General features: G+C 45.3%; 1 protein-coding gene across 6 annotated transcripts in view; it reads right to left on the reverse strand.

Moving 5' to 3' along the window:
* Positions 1 to 16,798, reverse strand: part of PLCB4 (phospholipase C beta 4) — a 407,599-nt gene extending 390,801 nt beyond the window's left edge. For 3 of the 6 annotated variants that reach the window (XM_078056950.1, XM_078056949.1, XM_078056943.1), the window contains exon 1: positions 16,699 to 16,798. The gene's annotated coding sequence lies outside the window, so the exon portion shown is untranslated. Of the gene's footprint in view, positions 1 to 16,434; positions 16,547 to 16,698 lie in introns of those variants that run through there. The other 3 variants (XM_078056945.1, XM_078056946.1, XM_078056948.1) reach the window with 3 other exon arrangements.
* Positions 16,799 to 18,172: the final 1,374 nt, after the last annotated feature.

Genomic DNA, 18,172 nt, shown 5'->3' on the forward strand with positions numbered 1-18,172 from the left:
CCCTGCAAACTAAACCAATTTAAGCCAAAAGCACCTTTTGAAATTAGGAATATATGCTCAAATCCCAAAATTATTATTTTGCAATGAAAAAAGAGCATACAGGTTTTTTTTTATCATTACTCTAACCATTCTATTTTCCTAAATATTGTCAAGTACAGTTAGCTGACCCTTGAACAAAAAAGGTTTGAACTGCACAGGTCCACTTATGTGTGGATTTTTTTCAATAGATACAGTACAGGACTGTAAATGTATTTTCTCTTCCTTATGATTCCCTTAATAACATATTCTTTTCTCTAGCTTACTTTCGTGTAAGAATACAGTATATAATGCTAACATATAAAATATGTCTTCATCAGCTATCAGTGTTATCAGTAAGGCTTCTGGTCAACAACGGGCTATTAGTAAAGTTTCTGGGGAGCCAAAATTATATGCACATTTTCGACTGCTCAGGCAGTTGGCACTTCTAACCCCTGTGCTGCTCAAGGGTCAACTGTACCTTCTTTTCAATAATTTATTCTACAAACAAATATAAAATGCCTGCTATGTGCAAATATTATGCTATGAAGGAGGAAACAGAAATTGGCAACCTCAGCCTACTGAAGCTCAGAGCGTGTGTGTGTGCGCGCGAGTGTGTGTGCATGTGTGTGCGCACGCGTACATGTGTGCGCGTGTGTGTGTGCGCGCGCGCGTGTGTGTGTGTGTAGGGGCAGGACAGTGGAAGTAAACAAAGCACAATGTCACAAGTGCTGTGAGGACAACATTCATAAAAAAAATAGTAGAACTAATATATCATTGAAATTATTTTGTTCTGTCAGTCGGACTGCCAACAGCTACATGTAAAGGGAACCCCTCTGTCCTAGTCTGCCAGGCCGCCACAGAAACGACCACAGACTGGGCGGCTTTAACAAGACATGTTTCTTCTCCTCGTTCTGGAGGCTGCCAGTCCAAAATCAAGGTGCCGACGGGGCTGTTTTCTGGAAAGTCTCCTCGGTGTGAAGATGTCTGCATTTCTCTGTGTCCTCACACGGCCTTTCCTCTGTGCGCACACATCCCTGGTTTCTCTCCCGCGTCCTGATAGCCTCTTCTTATATGGACACCGGTCAGATTGGATTAAGTCCCAACTGAATAGCCTCATTTTAAACTTACCTCTTCAAAGGCCTTGTCTCCAAATATAGTCACATTCTGAGTTAGCAGGGGTTTGGGCTTCCATGTATGAGTTTTGGGGGGGGGGGCACAATTTGGTCTATAACACCCATCAAAGCAACTTAATCAGTCACTTCTTCTCAGTTAACAAGAAACTCATAGGTAAGTTGCTTAGAGCTGCTAAAGCCACTCAAGTAAGTCATCAAGAAACGACACCCTCTGCTTCCCATTTTGCCACCCTTGGTGTGTGCTCTGTCACAGCCACAAGATGGCATCTGCAAGGCTAACCATCGCGTCCAAGTTCCAGGAAGGAAAGGAAGACATCAGGAAGGAAGAGCCCACCCAAAGATGTGCATCCATGTCTTGCTGGCCAGAACTGGGTAAGCAGTCCTGGCTGCAGAGGAGGCCAAGGAGGGCAGTATTTTTAAGTGGGCACGTTGCTACCCTGAGCCAGAATCACAGTTCCACCAGACTGGAAGTGGGGGGGGGAGAACTGTGTCCCCCACAGTTGTGGCTGACCACAGATGTTACTGTATGGGTGCAGGTCGCCTTCAGTTGGAGGCCTGTCTGGACCACTGATCCACCACGTGACCTTGAGCAAATGCTTTAATCACTCAGTTCTCAGAGGTGGTAATTACACCTAAGCTGCAGAATCACTGAGAGAATTAAATAGGGTTGCATTCATTTGTCAGGCCCAGGGCACACTGCCTAAGCCTAAAGGATGCTGGAGTTGGGGCCTGGGCTTAAAGTGTCCTGGGAAATCACAACATTATGAGTATCACAGAGCCACCTGGTAATGACTCAAAACTATCAAAGAAGTGACTCCATTTCTTTACAGGGGGCCTTCTGACATATCCCAGTCCATGGCATGGCCTGAGAGCCTAGAGTCTCTAACTGTGCTTGCGTGTGTGTGTGTGTGTGTGTGTGTGTGCGTGCACGCATGCTGCTTCTGATGGTCTTACACCTTATGGGAGGGTAGAAAGCACTGATTCACTAGCACCCTGTTCCTTGCATCATACCCCTTCTGCAATCAAACAGCTGCTTTCAGCAATTTTTCCTGAGACATTCTAGATCACAGTCCCTGTTTAGCTGTGAGGTATATCGTTCAGGTAACGCATGCCTTCACCTCTCCAACAAAGCCGGGAGAGCCCGGGTTCGGTAAAAAGTGCAACATTTCCAGAAGGTTTTTAAACTGCATTTGTTGCTCTTAATCAAGGAGTGGATTCCTCCTTGATGTAAAACCTGGTGGGCTGCCACATCTATCAATTCAAGCTGAGAAAATGAAAATTACCATGTAATAGAAGGGGTGGAAGAGCTGCTTCAAGCTCAGTTGCTTTCACGAGAGGTATTAATACCCAAATCATCTGCACTTTCAAAGTCCCTCCTTTCTCTCTGGTAGCTGTGCAAGAAATCTCTGTATGTTACTTCTGACAGACGGGAGAGGAACTTTTAACTTACTTTGAAATTCTTTCAAAGGGAATGAAAAATGGACAGAATGAGGCCAGTCTTAAGGTTCTCAGAGGGCCTCACAGGTCCAAAAAGGCTAAATAAAAGGAAATATTCCCTCTCTGTATTTTCAAAGTGCTGTTGCGAAATCTTTTCTCAGCAGCTGCAAATAACTATACAGCAATCCTGCTGTCCCCATTCAAATGTGAATGATATATCTAATAATTAACATACTTAACCAGCACTTTTTCAACACAAAATTAAAGAAATTTGCTAAATCAAAAAGATGCCAATTATAAAGAAGAAACCTCCAAAGACAACTGGCACCCCAAGCTTGGTGGGGAGGGCAGCACGGTTAAGAACGTCAGAGCCACTATTTTCATATGATTCAAACTGACATCACGAATAACTTGGGAACTCCTGATTTGGAACTACAAAAGATGCTCTCTTAAATAAAACAACATTCAGCAGAGTATTTTCCTTCAATTAATTAATAGCTCTCCTGCTCACCCTCCCTCTCTCTCTCTCTCTCTGGCACTGATAATATTCACAAGCCATTTTGAGAAGAAAATGCTACAAGAAAATAAATACAAAGCATTTTAGATTACCTAGAGTCCCACTTAATAAAAGTAATCTGATTAAATCAATGCTTTTTTCCTGTGAATTTCTAGCCAAGTTTGAAATTTACAAAAGCTTCTCTGATTTGGAGATCTAACACACTGTAAGAAAAATAAGCATAACTTGATTAAAATCTAACTCGTAAAGTAGAAAAAACAATGTGAGAGCGTGCCTAGCAGGAATAAACGATAAAACCATCTTCAGGGAAATGTCTCCTCTGGTTCTGGTATACTATTAATTCATATCAGAACTTCTGTTAGCAGAATTAATGAACGTAGAGTTTTCAGATTACTGATCATCTTTCCAAACTGATCACTGTGCTACTTCTCAGAGGCCAGTGTAAATAATCATGAAATACTTCTTCCCTCTGTAGTAAGTCTGCAGATGGTTTCAATTTATTTAACATGGCACCTCTTCTGCTTATTCATCAGATTGCTTCCCTAATTTGCCCAATCTGCAGACTCTGTGATCATGGCATTTAGTTATTCAATCATTTAAGAGACATTGATTTAGTCTTCTTATATGCACCAGATTCTTCCCTTCCCCAAGGAAGTCATGCCGTGGCTAAAATGTGCAAACCATGCAACCGGAGGACTGAGGTGGGGCATCCAATCTGGAGTTGAAATCTAGGCGGGCTTTGCAGGGAAGAGGACAGCTGCGGGGGATGTGTAAAGGCCTGTAGGATTCAGCCAGGTGCAGGAGGGGGTTGGGTGCGAAGTCAGCAAAGGCACTGAGGCCACGGACCTTATGTTCTTGGAACTTTAATATAGCTTAAAATAGGTGACGCAAATAAAAGCATTAAAACTTCACTGTTGCGGTCCAGTCGTGGAATGGCTTGTATTTGGCAAATTAGGGAAACAGAATTAAGTCCTGAAAGCAATAGAGAGCTGTTGAAGCATTTTAGAGGTAATGCTATAAAAAGATTTGTTTTGTGCAAATTACTTCAGCTGAGTAAGGAGAATGGAGTAAAGCGGCAGCAATGTAAATTCATTTTTTTTAAGATTTTATTTATTTAAAGAGAGTGCGTGCGAGCAAGCAGGGGGAGGGGCCAAGCCGACTCAGCACTGAGTACAGAGCTGGACTCAGGGCTCGATCCCACAACCCTGAGATCATGACCGGAGCTGAAACCAGGAATCACCAGGTGCCCTGGGATGTAAATTTATAAATTTATAAAGTAGCTGTTTATCTACATCCTCCAGTTAACCCCTGAGGGCAAGAGCTGCAACTCACTTACTGTTACAGTACCGTGATACTCACTTAAGAGCCAGTAGAACACATGAATGAGGAATGAATGAGAAAGAACAACAGGGAAGCTCATTGAAACATCAGAGGAAAAATCAAGGCACAGAATGTTGTGAACAACTCTTAGGCGGTGGCTACAGGAATGGACAGGAGCAGACAGAAATGCAAGATATTCATTCGGTAGACTCAACAGATCAGTGGCTTGTTTCACGAAGACTTAGAACCGAGGATGAGACATGGATTTGGAGTGAAGTTGAGGACTTCTCTTTTGGACGCACCGATCTGAGAGTATCCATAGGACTTGAATGTAAGGCTACCCAGCAGACAACAGGATGTAAGTGGAGCTCAGACAAGAGGTCAGGGATATAGGAGTCATCAGTAAACAGGTTATAAAAATGGGAGAAGTGGAAGAGTTATCTTGTACAGAAAGTACATAGAGTGAGATGAGTCATGAACAATGTAGAGACCTCCAGAGAATACCATTTTAAGGTCTGGGTGGTAGACCAGATGTCACAGCTCTGCCTCTCATATATGAAAACTGTATAGGTTGGGCAAGCAAGCCCTTGCAAACAGGGACTTCCAGAGTCTGTAAGGGAATAGCAAAAATGAGCTAATCTAGTGCAACTCCTTCAGGTTGGCAAAGTGATATGACCTCCTCAGAGTCACCAACTCAGGGGATTTGCACAGCAGCAAACACTAAGAGCTAATGCCTTAGTTTCTTACACCATAACACTTGGACGTAAGAAGAGATGAACTCTGATATTCCTTTCAGCAGTATGATTTTCATGATTCTAATCAAGTTTCACTGCTTGTTCATTCAAAACAAGTACACAAACCAAACAGAGCAGTCTTTTCATCTTTTCAAACAACACGGCCACAAAAATGAGAAAATAAAGGAGCCCAAAATCTCCGAGTCTTCCTGCCATGTTGAACAAATGGGAAAATAAAGCTTGTTCATTTCCATTCAGTGATGCTAATGATTCCGTTAAATTGACTTCTTTGAAGGAAAATTACTGCTAATAACCTTAATTTCCTCCTAGTCTCTTCCCCTAGGTACCTGACATTTTAAATAAAATATTTTCATAAAATATTAAAAGTGAAGGAATTATATCTTAGGTATCCAACTCCATATTGACAGACTTTATGAATCTCTTCTATCTCAGCTGTCCAGGGCCTACACTTTGGGATCTTCAGATAAACACATCAAGTTTCCCATTCTATGCATATCCCAAGAAACACAATCCATTTCAAATGAACCAACAATTTTTTTGGGGGGAAAAAAAAAAGTTTCTCTATGGGCCCACCACAAATCATACTGATACCAGCCATGTGGTGGTCTAAAACATTCCTGCCTTCAATTTGAATTTAATTGTCTAATTATCACTGTAGCTATTTTCTCTTCTTTGTCCCCCAAACCAGGCTTTCCACCCTGCCCTGACCTCTGACACCTCTGCTCTGGATGGCAGGTGGGTAGCGTCTGTCATTTGCCTCCCCAAACCCATTTGCCGTGCTTCTCTAGCCTTGCCTCCTTTCCTAAGCCCTCTGGCTTCTGCATGGATTCAGCTAATGGACGATACCAGCCAGAAGTTCAGGGGGCACGGGAAGAGTGAGGTAGGCATATTTATTCCCCCACTGTCTCCCTTCAGTCACGTAACAAGTTGACTGTGTCCCCCCCACAAAAGGACACAGCTCTTGCCAGATAGCCTTCTTGCGCCTCCCCTCAGAGCAAGAACAGCTCCCCATCGATGCTAAGTCTTTCTGCAGCACCCACCTGGTTGTGTTCCCTACACCTGCCCAAACCTTCCAAAGGGTCCCTTTATTAAACCTTCCACAGAGGACTTAGTTTCCACATGCCATATGTTCCTTGGTAGGCCCTGAATGACACAGGGTTAAAGAGTGACCAGGTGAAGCCCTCCACTGTGGCTCTCCCAGACACTATCGAAGGAAATTGTCTGTAAACTGTAAATCGTCGTAACATTTCCACGAGCAAAAACCTAGTACACATTTTCTTGAATAGCAAGGTTTCAATGCCAAAGAAATAGAACTGAATCCTACCATATTTCTACAATTCAGCATGCTGTAAAAATAAACATGCAGAAGGCATACAATCAGAATCTGAATGTCATTGCCAAACCTAACCAGAATTCTTCTCAGAAACGGGGATCTGGAGAAACATGAAAGAACCATAACCATCTTTGAAAACAGAAACGTCTCATTTTCCTACTCTTTATCCATATCAAGATTATTAAACCTGATACTGTGACACTTTAAGGTGATTCCAAGTCTTTCAAGGGATGGCCCAAAATTCTAAAAAGTACTAATAATTCATTTCATATTATTGGTAACAACTACAGTTACTGAAGTTGTGAGTTCTGGAAAAAGTTGGGAGTCGCTGACCTAGATTTTCTGTATTTTTCCCAATATCTCTCAAAATGAAAATAAAGAGGAGTTTCTAATGTACATAGCCCTTCGTCTATATATCATTTCTAAATATTATGGAAATTATCTTCAGGTATCTATTAAATAGTAAAAGTCAATAAAATAGCATTATCTCTGAACCTTATAATTCTCTAAGTGGAAAGTAAATGAGATTCTTAAGTAAGTATTTGAAAGTTGAAAGCTATAAATACACCTGGACAGAATTTTTAGCAATGAAATTAACTTCATTTTCCCAGATCAAAATCAACCTCTGTTGGCTGTGCAGTCCCTTACTTCTTTGACCATATATTCGAGGGTGCTTATGACCTGTCCCTGCTGTGAGTGATCTACAATTTCACAGGTAACCAAACCGATCAGAATACAGACTTTGAATTCTGAGTCTGCAAGATATCTTTTTACTAAAGAGTTTTTAAACTGGCCTCTTAACTGAGAAATTCCTTTTGATTAAGTGTATTATTTTTTGTAAAAGATTTTATTTATTTATTTGACAGAGAGAGACACAGCGACAGCTGGAACACAAGCAGGGGGAGTGGGAGAGGGAGAAGCTGGCTTCCCGCTGAGCAGGGAGCCCGACGCGGGGCTCGATCCCAGGACCTTGGGACCATGACCTGAGCCGAAGGCAGACGCTTAACGACTGAGCCACCCAGGTGCCCCTGTCCTTAAATTTCTTAAAAATACAACACTTAGGGGGGCGCCTGGGTGGCTCAGTCGTTAAGCGTCTGCCTTCGGCTCAGGTCATGGTCCCAAGGTCCTGGGATCGAGCCCCGCGTCGGGCTCCCTGCTCAGCGGGAAGCCAGCTTCTCCCTCTCCCACTCCCCCTGCTTGTGTTCCAGCTGTCGCTGTGTCTCTCTCTGTCAAATAAATAAATAAAATCTTTTACAAAAAAAAATACAACACTTAGGGGCATCTGGGTGGCTCAGTTGTTAAACGTCTACCTTCGGCTCAGGTCATGATCCCGGGGTCCTGGGATCGAACCCCGCATCGGGCTCCCTGCTCCCCGGGAAGCCTGCTTCTCCCTCTCCCACTCCCCCTGCTTCTGTTCCTCCCTCGCTGTGTCTCTCTCTGTCAAATGAATACATAAAATCTTAAAAAAAAAAAAAATAAGGACATAGACTATTTCTCAATCATTTCCTGGTACACTGTATATAACTGAAATCCGACTGAATTAGTGAAACAATGTAACAATGTGGGGCATGCTTCAATTAGAGGATATGTTCATAATTTGAGGTTCCACGAGATAGAAATTCCTTGGAGGCCTTTCTTAAAGGCAATTTGGCAGTGCTCTCTCAAAATGGAAAATGTGCATAACCTTTTGACCAATTATTTCTATTTCTAGGAATTTAGCTACAAGAAAATCTCACACAGGTGCACAAAGACCTATGTACAAAGATCTCTAATCTTTCAGGGTGCAACACTGAAAATAGGTGAATGGTTAAATAAAATATGGTACCCATAGTACCAAAGTTTCAAAAGATAACCACCGCACTGATATGGAAAGAGCTCGATGACATACCTTAAGTGAACAAAAGCAAATCAAAGAAAAATATATACAGAATAATCCTGTTTATGTAATAAAAAAAGACACGTATATATACTTATACATGTAAATGCACAAAAAAGGAAGTGGAAAGAGGCACTCTAAGCTGTTGCCCAATGGTCATATTTGGGGATGGGTGCAGGAGAATAAGAGTATTTTACATTTTGTTTGTATATTTCTGTATTATCATTTGGATGTATCATATACAACATTTTAAAAACCAATGAAAACAAAAAATTAACACAAATTCTAGGGGTGCCTGTGGCTCAGTCGGTTAAGCGTTTGCGATCGGCTCAGGTCATGATCTCAGGGTCCTGGGATCGAGTCCGGCTTTGGGCTCCCTGCTCAGTGGGGAGCCTGCTTCTCCCTCTGCCTTCCACTCCCCCTGCTTGTGCTCCTCGTGCTCTCACTCTCTCTCTCACTTTCTCTCTCTCTGTCAAATAAATAAATAAAAATCTTTAAAAAACAAAAAGGAGTTCTAGAGGGGGTTTAGTGATTTGTCCAATGACAGTGCATCAGCAGATATGAGAGAAACCCACCTCAAAGGGACTTCACTCTCATTTGGTCACTTGTGATCACTCATTTAAGAACCAAAAGGAAAATGAGGGCTGTTAAGTAGATTGCACCTTTAAAGACCAACCTGCAGAAACAGATCTACATTCTGTATGTCCAGGACAAATATGGCAACTACCATGTAGCAGTGAGAATATTTTGGACTGGTTAGAGTTCAAGACAGTGAGGTACACAAAAGAACCTCCATATCCCCATAAACGAAGGCACCCATTTCTCCATACTTAGGTGTTCTTATTTAAAGGAGCACCATGAAATAGGGGGGAAAACCATGTCTTGCCTCCCTCAACTTTGTATATTTGCTAACATCTTAGAAAAATGAGGGAGAAGAAAAACAGGCAGAAATTCAGAACCTAAAGTCTATGTCCACTAGACATAAATGACCATAGCAGACTTTCTAAGAAATTTAACAGGAAAAAAAAAAAAAAAACCCACGCCTGAATAAAAAGGATGCCGTGCTTCCTTCAAGATGAAGCTACAGTTCTGGCAATTTCTAGTACATAGTATTTCCGAGCACAGTTGACAAAAGGCTCAAAATGGGAGCTGAGGGGCCAAATTCCTTCCACACACGGGTTTTGTTTGGCCAGCCCAGGGGCTGGCATGTTTGTTTTTATTTTAATTGATTTCTAAACCATTTTCAAATGAGATCTCACACTTAAAAATAAATCCGGATTTCAGGCTTCCCTTAAAACTGTAGAGGCGCAGGCGACCCTGTGCCCGATGCCTGCCCGGCGGACATGTGTCAGCCCTGCGCCACCCCCCACCACTCCCTCAGGTCTCTAACACCTGGGCAGCGGCTCGTTGCTTACCTTGCCCTCAGAAAAATCAGAGTGCCACACCCTGAGGGAACCCTTGAGGCACCTCACCCGGTAAAAGCCGGCCCTGCAGAACACTAAGATTCCTTTTTAGGCTACCCCAGAGTAGCCCTTAGTAATCTCCCTCTCTCAGACTTCTGGCCCATGCACCTGCGGAAACAAAGGCGTGCAGGGTTAAATGAGGACGTGTGGCTCGATGCTCAACTTCCTACTTCAGTTGCCCGTTCCCAGCAGGGTTGCCAGAACCTTCTCTGTCAGATCTCAGCCCAATCACTTGAAATAACGGTCACAAGACTTTTTACTGCAGCAAACCTTTCGGCAGCCTGTACCTCGGCGGCAGGTAACACAGGGCAGTGTTGAGAAGTTGGAGTTGTGGCGTCCGTCCACCATCCCTCCTCTAAATTTAACTCCCTGAAGCAACTTCACCTTTCCCAGCCTCAGTTTCCCCAGGTGTAAAGTGGAGAGCTATGAGTAACCACCAAGGAAAGGATTTGATGACGCGGCACACTTCCTTCGCTCGACAAACGTGTGTGGTGTTGTGACTTAGGTTCTCTTCCTTTGTGATGTGGAGCCACTGAAGCTCGCTGCGGGAAGGCAGGAACCACCAAGCCTCCGAAACACCAGAGATCTCCAAATCATTCTAGCGGACGCCCCGCTCCTCCCAGGCCTACGTGGCTTACGATGGTTTTGTTTTTTTGGTTTTTTTTTTAAGATTTTATTTATTTATTTGAGAGAGAGAGAGAGAAGGCACAAGCAGGGGGAGCAGCAGGGAGAGGGAGAAGCAGCCTCCCCGCGGAGCAAGGAGCCCGATGCCGCGCTTGAACCCAAGACCCTGGGATCATGACCTGAGCCACCAAGGCAGACACTTAACGACTGAGCCACCCAGGCGCCCCTGTGGTCTTTTTTAAAAAGCCTGGTGGGAGGGCGCCTGGGTGGCTCAGTCGTTAAGTGTCTGCCTTCGGCTCAGGTCATGATCCCAGGGTCGTGGGATCAAGCCCTGCATCGGGCTCCCTGCTCCGCGGGAAGCCTGCTTCTCCCTCTCCCACTCCCCCCGCTTGTGTTCCCTTTCCCGCTGAGTCTCTCTCTGTCAAATAAATAAAATCTTAAAAAAAAAAAAAAAAAAAAAACTGGTGGGAGACACAGATGCCCTAGGGATAGCATCTGGCTCACTGAGCATAGTTTGCAGCCCCGCAGTCTCAGAATTTGAGGCAATTGGGGCTGAGTTAATGTTAGATCCCCTGGTCCAACTGCAGTCACAGGGTTAGGCAAGTCCAGGGGATGATCTGGAACTTCCCAACAGCCCTAAAAGGTGACCAGAACTTTTTGTACTTGCAGGGAGGCAGAGCCAGTATCCCTTGTTACAATTTCTTTTTTATAAAATATTTTATTTATTTGAGAGAGAGAAAGAGAGTGTGTGCACATGAGCAGGTGGGGGGGTAAAGGGAGAGGCAGAAGCAGACTCCCTGCTGAGCAGGGAGCCTGTTGCTGGGCTTGATCCCAGGACCCTGAGATCATGACCTGAGCTGAAGGCAGACACTTAACCGACTGAGCCACCCAGGGACCCCCTGTTACAAGTGTTATAGGAATTGACTCAGCCTACTTTGTATGGATAGGTCAATGGCATCTGCCCCTACAGAGGCAGAAGGAGAGGGTGGGCAGTAATACTAGCAGTATTAGGAGAAGGACTAAGAGCAGATGTAGCAACAGCAATAGAAACAAAATATCCAGCATCAGGCACAGTACAGTGTGCTGTGCACTTTTGCTCTATGGGGTTATTCTCCTCATTTTACAGATGGGCAACTGGGTAGATGCCCAGGGTCACACAGCTAATACATGACATAGTTGAGATTCAAACTCAGGTCTGCCTGAGTCCAACACCTGAGGGTCTTAGTAAATTTGCACCTGCTGAAAGCAAACCCACGGTGCAACCCTCCACTTAGGCCCCAGCTGCCTCTAAGACAGTTTTCCTAGAGCAGTTGTCCTTTACCTTCAGTGGGTCATAGACCCCACCCTCCGCCAAATCTGGTGAAACACGAAGACCCTTATGAGGGTAATATTTTTAAATGTATAAAGTTAAGCACAAAGGAAACCAATTATATTGGAATATACTTATCAAAATAATTTTTTTTTAAATCTGGACATACTTAGTAATGCATGTGTTTCTTTTTCAAGCCATTAAATGCCAAGATCCAGAGTGACAATAACACTTAGCCTAATTGTTATTTGGAAGTAAATGCAAATAAAGACATAATTCATTTGCCAGCTATATTCATGGACCCACCAAATCCCATCCTCAGACCATTATAGGGTGGACCCGAGATGAAGGACTCTTGTTCTGGAGGAGAGCATGAGATGTCAAGTATAAATCTAATGGTCTGTTGTCTCTTTTCGCTGGATGAGCTGCTTATAACTAATGACTTCAAGTTACTTTCTTCCTCTTGTTCTAAAGAGGTGGCTACTTCAGTCATGTCAGGGAGCTAAAAACACCCTTTAGGGGCGCCTGGGTGGCTTAGTCGTTAAGCGTCTGCCTTCAGCTCAGATCATGATCCTCAGGGTCCTGGGATCGAGCCCCACATCGGGCTCCCTGCTCCACGGGGAGCCTGCTTCTCCCTCTCCCACTCCCCCTGCTTGTGTTCCCTCTCTCACTGTGTCTCTCTCTGTCAAATAAATAAAATCTTTAAAAAAAATAATAAATAAATAAATAAAAACACCTTTTAATTGTTCAGGAGCAAAAGAATGCTTTGAGGGCAATGTATCTTAAAGCAATGACTTGCCTGGCCCAAGGGTAGCATGGTCGCTAGAGGTAGAATTTCCCAACCCTCAGCACACCAAGGGATCATGGGAGAAGAGCTATGAAGGAGACTCCCAATCAAGGGGATAAGATAATGCTACCGGGCCCTCACACTGTATGTGACCTTCTCAAGGAAGGTTTTATAGGTGGTAGGCTAGAGAGGTGTTCAGAGAAACACTTTCTTCTGATTTCCGTCTCTTTCAACTATTTTGATTCCTCAAAGAAAAAGAAAAAAAAAGTAGATGGAGTTCATGCAGAGAAAAATAAAAACTGCTGACCATTCATCCTCTTGCACAGAAGGATCTCCCAGCTGAGATCTGGAAGGTAGGGCTTTAGTGCCTTCACCTCTTCTATGAACTTGGGTTACACCTTGAGCATATGAAAAGCATCCAAAGGCATGAGCTTCCAGCCAGACTTTTACAAAGTGGGATTTGGGGGTGGTTGTTGCAACTGAGTGAAATCGGCCTTGAGAATAAAAGTGACTCTGGGTTAATTTTTTTTTTTTTTTTAAAGCAGGCTTAATTCTGATGAGGGCAATGCAGACTTCTCAGTCATCTACTCGGCGATGCATTATCACCCCGCTCTACTTCCACTGCGGTGAAGTAAACCACCCATTTTTCTATTTGGTTAGCTGAAGAATCACAGCCTCTTGAATGTGCTAGACCTTCAAATCATTCTAAGGTATAACTAGATAAACAATACTATACCTTGAGGAAGTATTTCTACTTTAAGGGGGAAGGCTTTATCAAAAGAGAAACTATTACACAGAAAAACAAATACTAAGGAATGGAGGAAAGACCTACGCAAGGCTATTGTATTTCCTGACGATTGCAGGGGAGTAGAAAGATACAGAATGGACAGTACTGAGAACTAAGCAGTGTCCTTGCAGACACGGTGAACATCTGAACACCACCAGCAAAACCACAGAAAGTCACTGCTGCCCACCATCGGCAATGAAAAGCTGTATTTATTTCTCGAGAGGCGGATGAGTCTTTTTGGAAGACACTAGTGTGGCCTACAAGTTCACATTACGAGGTGAAAACCATCTATTTTAGAAACTTCAGTCTGGACATGAAATACCAAGTGTGATCATTAAAGCGGCTCCATTAGTCCTTGACCTCATTCTGCATATAAAACGCAGAAGTTCTTGGTTTTACAAGACTTACTGTGATAGCCAGTTTATTAAAAACCTGGGTCACGAGTGCTAATAAACATGCTGTTTCATCCTTACTTTACAAGTGGTCCTTACAAACAATGATAATTTGGTCACAATCTGCGAAATAATTTTAAGTTTCAAAGAATATTTTTGCTTTCCCCAAAATATTTGGGGGCACTTGTGGAGAAGAGGAAAAATACATAAACTTTCTCTCCTATGACATATTAAGTGCTGTGATACAAAAAGCTAAAATTTATCCTCAATACAAAACTTTAAAATTTTAAAAATCAAATAAACTCAGCAGCTAATGACTAACGTATTTAAAAAAATAATAATCCACAAAAGTTATTAGTTAATTGTGATATTTGAGTCTGCTGGCTACATCTGAAAGTTTGAGGATGGAAACGCAACACAACATCCAGAAGCTGGCCTCACTTATATCACATCTGTTCACAAATTAGCATGCCAATGTGATCCCTTCAAGGAAAACAACAGAGCAACACTGAAAGGCAATTTTACCTTAATTTTAACTTTGAAGGTGGGTAGGGATACTAGGCAAACACATCTCAATTCCTAATAAATATAACTGGCCCCTGATGCCAAAATCAGCAGGGCGCATTAAGGCAAAGACAGTTGGAAACATAAAATAGCAGGGCAAAAGGCACTGGCTAGGTCTCTGCTGGAGATGAAATCGCTCAAAGTGATACAGATTTTTTAAAGTCCATTTCTGCAAAAGCTTTTTGGGAACCCTTACCACTTTTTAAACGTCCGTATTTCGCTCCCTCATAGGCGAAAATACACTACCTCAAGATTCTGGGGCACAGAAGTAGTTTAATATCATTCACATTTTCAGGCACACAAATATAAAACTCTGAAGACAGTATTTGAGAACAAAGCGCTTCTGTGTGGGTGTGCATTTGTAAAATAAAGGTAGCATTATTCCGACAGATAGAAATGTGTATCCAGTAATCAAATGGAGTCTTAGAAATTCTGTTTTGACAGTTACTTCTAGAATAGCATTTTCAACAGCCATTAATTCAAAGCTGGGTGGTGATATCATCAAAGCTAAATCAAAACGAAATTCAGATGGTTGAGTAATCACAGTGGGAGGGATGTGTAATCGGTAATCTACTAGAGGGTACCTTTAGCTATGCCATAATATGTTACACGCAAAGGGTTACTAGCTGTGGCAGCAAAAGTCTCCTGAAATAAAAATGCCAATAAAAAATGCTCTTCCATTTAAGAAGTGAATTTCTATGAAAACAGGTGTTCTCCCAAGATGGCAATCATTTATTAAACTTCTACAGTTCAAAAGGAAGATGACATAATAGATTAAAACACCAGCTGAAAACTATGCAAGACTGTCTTATGAAAAACAGCATTCTAGATTACATAACATGGATAATGGCAGATTAAACTACACACCCCTACCCAGCTAGATTTCTGTGCTTTTGCATGGTTCTATAACTTAGGCCACTGAAGTTTGAAGAGTGCACAACATTAGGTTCTCAGCTCAACCACATATTTTTGAAACCAAGAGTCCTGAAAAAACTAAAAGATAAAGTTAAATTTTACACACAAACACAGAGTTTTTCCCAAGGAACACAGTTCCTTAGACACTTTTTTAACCTCCTCATAGATGGCCCGGGTGAAGTCACCAGTTGCTTTTCCTGGTCATGTTTACTTTATGAATCTGATTTCCCTTTAAAAAGGAAACTCGATTCAATTTTAGATATTACAGGGCTGCCTATGTTTGAATGACATTATTGCCAACCAAACAGAATTATTAAACAGCTATCTCCCACACACTCATGACTTAATTTATAGATCACCCTGTATCACATTTATGGTTAAAAAAAAAAAAAAGGCGACCTTCCATTAATGCTTTGACCGAAATTAAATTTTAAACACCTGTGTTTATAACAGACTCGCTACACGAGTTAAAAAAAGAGTAGGAAGTTATCTCTCAAATACATGCTTAAGTTTGAAAATATAATGGGCATTTATATTTTCTCTAGAAAAATGCTACTTTATGAGAGTTTTATGATTCTAGATAAAGGTGCACTTAGAAACAACTATAAATTGGTGACTTCCATATTTCCATACTTCGGTACTGCCTACAAAGTCTACAGCCAGAAGTACTGTACTATATAGACAGGGTCTAATTAGTTAAGGAAAAGGCAACTTTAAAATTCTGAAAATAAGACAACCTTTAATCTCCATCATTTATATGTTTTTAGGAGGCCCAAACACTGCCCCCCACCGAGTGCTGGCCTGTCAGTGTTAAGTGGAAATGGTCAATCATTTCTATTACCTCCCCAGAAGAGGTAAGAAGATCCACATGCATACACATTTACATGCTTTGCACGGTGCCAACTATTTCCAACCAAAATAATCATATACACGTCGAGCCGAGCTATTTCTAGCCAGAAGCGGTGAACGTCTGGACAGAGTCTGAGGAAACCCAGTGGGCGACGATTATAGAGGAGGGGGTGGGCGCGTGGACCCCTGCCTCCCGCGCGCGCGGCGCCTCGCACCCCGCACCTGCACCGGCTCCCCGGCAGGGCATCCGGGTGCGCGCGCACGCGTCCGGGACGCACCCGCCGGGAGCAAACAAACCCAGCGGGCCGGGCGGGCGGGAGCATCCTCGGGCGGGACCCGAAATGCCTTCTCCTACCTGTCACTTTGCCCGGAGCTGCTGCCGGGGATGCGGCCACGGCCGCCGCCTGGAGACCCAATGTGTGCGCGCGCGTGTGTGCGCGCGTGTGTGTGTGTGTGCATGTGTGTGTGTGAGATCTTGTTTGCGGTGCGGCTCACTTACTGCTCCCCGCGCCACCAGCCCCCTCCCCACCCCCCGAGAGTCGGCCGCCGAGCCCCCTCCCGGCGCGTCCTGTCCCGCCGGCCCCCGCCCGCCCCCCGCCTCCCCGCGCGCGATCCTCACCTCTGCCGAGGGCGGGGGGTCTCCGCGGGCGCTCCTCGCCGAAGCCGCGGAGCAGCGCCGGCCCGCTCCGCCCGCCCGCCCGCGGGGCTCGGCGTGTCCCCGGCCCCGGGTCCCGCTGCCCCCTTCGTGGCCGGCCGCTCCCTCCGCCCCAACCCCGAGTCTCCCTCCCCGTTCGCTTCCCGGCTCCAGAGCCCGAGCTGTCGCCTCGCAGCCCCAACCTGCCCAGGCTACGGAGCATGCCCAGTGCGGCGCGCCCGGGCTGGGCTGGGGGTGGGCAGGGGCAGGGCCGGCCGCCCGGCTGCTGCGAGCCGGCTGGCGGGGAGGGGGCGCCGGGCGGGCCCGGGGCGCAGCCTTGCGGCCGGGGGCTGGCGGCCTTGGAGGGTCGCGGGCAGCGCCGGGAAGCGGTGGGTGGGGCGTCCGGGGAAGCCGCCTCGCTGCGCACTCCTCGGGGGTCTCCCCGGCCGCCCCCCGCAGCTCCAGCGCCGCGGCACGTGCCCAGTGTCTGGGGTCCGGGCGCGCGCAGGGTGGCGCGGGGCGCAGAACCTTGGGGGTAGGGGGGAGTGGCACCCTGCTCCGCTGGGAGACCAGCAGCTCGCCGCGGGCCCTGGGGCGGGAGTGGGGGGGGAGTGGAGGGGTCCAGGACTGGCGAGAACTGGTACCCCAAAGCGGCTGGCGGGGGTGGGGGAGGTGTTTATTTGATTACATTTTGTTTTGTAAACACATAAAGCGCTTACAGTGCTTCGAGCACTATTCTAAACGCTATTTATTCATGTAATCCTTAAAACAATCTTCCAAAGCAAGTACTACTATCTCTTTTTTTTCTCGAGGCTTAAACTGAGCCACAGAGAGATTAAGTGGTTCCAAAAAGTCCTCCCCCAAGTGCAACCTCAGAAACGCAAAGCCCCCAGACTTTCGTCCCTGGAACGCTGGGGCGCTGCTCCAGGCAGTTCCTGGCTCGCCCCTGCCTTACAACGGCCCCCAGTGAATCCGAGTCCCCCTCGCACTCAGACCCTAACGGTGCAGACTCTTAGCATCACTCTTTGTGTGGACCCTCAACGCGCTGCTCCAGAACTCCCGGGAGGGCTTCCTCCTCCCCCAGGCCACTCCGCCTCCTCCTCCCGGCCGGCGGCCACCAAAACCCGGAGACGTGGCACCTGCGCATTGGGGACTGGGGCCACGCTCGCAGCTAAACTGGGCATGCTCAGCCGCCTAAGCGGGTCCGGCTGGCCAGGAGGAAAGAGTGAGCCTGGCCGCCGGTGCAGTGTGGGGATTGGAGGGGGGATGTCCACGCTCTTGATGGGCAGAAGCAGTTGTAGATTCCAAAGTCTCGTTCCTCTGGCACGTCCTGGCCTTTTCCAGGCAGGGCTAAAAGGGGGTGGGAGGAGGGGGGGATGATCAAAAGTTTACCAGCTGGGCATCCTCAAGTGGGAGGGGGCTGAGCGCCCACAGACAACTCCCCAGCTGAATTGCTAAG

This window comes from Halichoerus grypus, chromosome 10 (genome assembly GCF_964656455.1).
Source record: "Halichoerus grypus chromosome 10, mHalGry1.hap1.1, whole genome shotgun sequence".
Lineage (NCBI taxonomy): Eukaryota > Metazoa > Chordata > Mammalia > Carnivora > Phocidae > Halichoerus > Halichoerus grypus.